The following is a 2,686-nucleotide window of genomic DNA, read 5'->3' as shown; positions in this document are numbered from 1 at the left end:
AGAGATTTTTTCTATAGCGTGCGTGCGCTTGCCAAAAAGAAGTGAGAAAGCGAGAAATCACCCCCCGGGGTGCGGGAATGGCCACGCCGCAATCCCTTCTCCATTCTTCTCTCGGGATCTTGGGCATGCACACACACTCACATACACACACACACACACACACACACGTGCCCGGTCTGAGTTTAAGCCATCAGACCCGGGACTTGAACCACAGTCAACTACATGAAAGTCCAGTGACATAGCCATTATACCAACTGTTGGTACCATTCCCCTTCTTTTCTCTCTCCTTTCCTAATCTTCTTTTCACCTCGTCCTTCTTTTCATTCTTTTTATTTTAAGAACTATTTTATTTAACTTTATTTACTTATTTAAATTTGACTTCAGTAGCACACAATGATACCATATAAAAATGGTGGCCAGGTCCGGCTTTAATGACAGAGGCAGCAAGGCATCACTGTGTGCTACTGAAGTCACGTGGAAGTCCAAAGGGCAGAACCGCAATAGATCTAAAAATGCCTAACAGTTGGGACGCATGGTTCTTCCCTTTCCCTGCTTGTCCCTGGAACTTAAGACTTTCAGATGTACTTGTGCCCCTCCCCACCCCATCTGGACACCGTTCACAGCCTTGTCTTATTCCAGGCTGCCTGTGGCTGCAGGGCCTAATGGCCTGGACCTGTGGGTCATCTCCTCCCTTACTTGCCTTTGAAGTCTCAGGACTTTGGTATTTTGGATAGTGGGAGGTGCACACTGCGTGCTGTGTGATCTTTTCTTTGCTCCTGAGGTGAAGCTCAGCAGCTCAGTTTGAGGTGCATCTGTTCTTTAGAAACAGGGAGGACTTTGAGTCACCCAAGACCAGTAATAACAGTGCACGGTGCTGGTAAGCAACAGGGAGGCAGACCAGAAGAGAGTGCACCAATTTTCTACTCCTGCACACCTTTGAACACTCAGAGATACCTTGAATAATTTAGGAAGGAACATATAGGTCACCAGACGACTAGAAACAATTGCAACCAACAAAAGATCTCTCCCTAAGGGAAAACATCAACTCTGCATCACCCACCAACAACACAATGGAAGTCATGGAAATGTCAGATAACTAATTCAGAATATCTGTAGTGACTAAACTAAATGAGATGCAAAAGAAGAAAGACAGTGAGCTCCAGGAGATGAGAAAGCCCTTTCATGATATGAAAGAACAGACACCATAAAAAAGAGTCAAATGGAATTGTTAGTGATGATGAATGTGATACAGAAAATTAAACCTCCCTCGAAAGTATTAGAAGTAGATTAGATGAAGCAGGTCAAATCTCAAGTATAGAAGACAAAGCCTCTAACCTAGAAAAAACTATCAAAAGGACTGAGGAAAAAAAACAAACAAACAAGAAAAATGCGGATAATATATGAGAAATACTAGATACCATCAGGCGCCTTAACATCTCGATAATTGGCATACCAGGAGAGGAAGACAACAATAAGGGCATTGATAATTTATTTCATGAATTCCTGGAAGAAAAGTTTGCAAACCTAGAGAAGCATTCAAATATCCAGACCCAAGAAATACAAAGGACCCCAAATACAATCAATCCAAGAAGATCCTCTGCAAGGCATACCATGGCCAGATTGGCCAATACCACAAAGACAAGATACTAAAATTGGTAAGAGGAAAACATCAAGTTACTTAAGAAGGTTATTCCATTAGGCTAACATCAGACCTCTTTTTGGAAATAATGCAGGCAAGAATAGGGAATAGGGAAATATAGTCAAAGTGTTAAATGAAAAACGATTTCAACCAAGAATACTAAACTCAGCAAGATTATCCTTCATATGGGAAAAGAAGATAAAAAACCTTCTCAGATAAACAAACCTGAAAGAATTTATCAACTCCAGACCAGCTCTTCAAGAGTTTCTGAAGGGAGTGCTATACCAGGAAAACTAAAAAGTCAGACGGACAGTTATAAGAGAATAAAAAACAACCAAGAAAATGGCTCACTTAATGATAGGAAAAGGTCTGGAAATATCAATAACAGTGAATGTTAATGAATTAAATTCTCTAATTAAGAGATACAGACTGGCTGAATGGATAAAAAAACAGAAACCCTCTATCTGCTGCCTACAAGATAAGTACCTTGTGGATAAAGACATACATAAACTAAAAGTGAAGGGCTGGAAAAAGATATTCCATGCAAACAGAAATCAAAAAGGGCTGGAGTTGCAATATCGATTTGAGACTAAATAGGCTTCAAGACAAAGACTGTAAGAGATAAAGAAGGGCATTAAATAATAGTAAATAGGTTAATTCATCAGGAAGACATAATGCTTATAAATATCTATGCACCCAACTCAGGAGCACCTAAATACGTGAAGAAAAGACTGCTGGAGCTAAAAGGAAAGATAGGGTGTAACACTATAATTGTTGGTGGATCTCAACACCCCATTATCTCCATTAGACAGATCTTCTATACAAAAAATAAACAGTGTGATACAGGACCTAAATAACAGTATAAATTGAATGGGCTTGACAGACATCTATCAAAACTGTCCACCCTAAGACCATAAAATACACATTTTTCTCACCACGGCACAGAACCTTTTCAAAAATTGACCATGATAGAACACAAATCAAGCCTTTACAGATTCAAAGGCATAAAAACTATACCCAGCATCTTCTCTGACCATGATGGAATTA

The 2,686-nt window shown here is 39.8% G+C and overlaps 1 protein-coding gene across 4 annotated transcripts in view; it reads right to left on the bottom strand.

The window, feature by feature from the left end:
* The window catches only part of EPB41L5 (erythrocyte membrane protein band 4.1 like 5), a 173,082-nt gene that overhangs the window by 76,443 nt on the left and 93,953 nt on the right, over positions 1-2,686 (bottom strand). The gene's annotated exons all lie outside the window — the stretch shown is intronic.

The sequence above is a fragment of the Tupaia chinensis genome, unplaced genomic scaffold, assembly GCF_000334495.1.
Source record: "Tupaia chinensis unplaced genomic scaffold, TupChi_1.0 Scaffold147282_1, whole genome shotgun sequence".
NCBI classification, from domain to species: Eukaryota; Metazoa; Chordata; class Mammalia; order Scandentia; family Tupaiidae; genus Tupaia; species Tupaia belangeri.
Note: the sequence above shows the minus strand (reverse complement) of the source record. Positions and strands in the feature narration are given on the sequence as shown.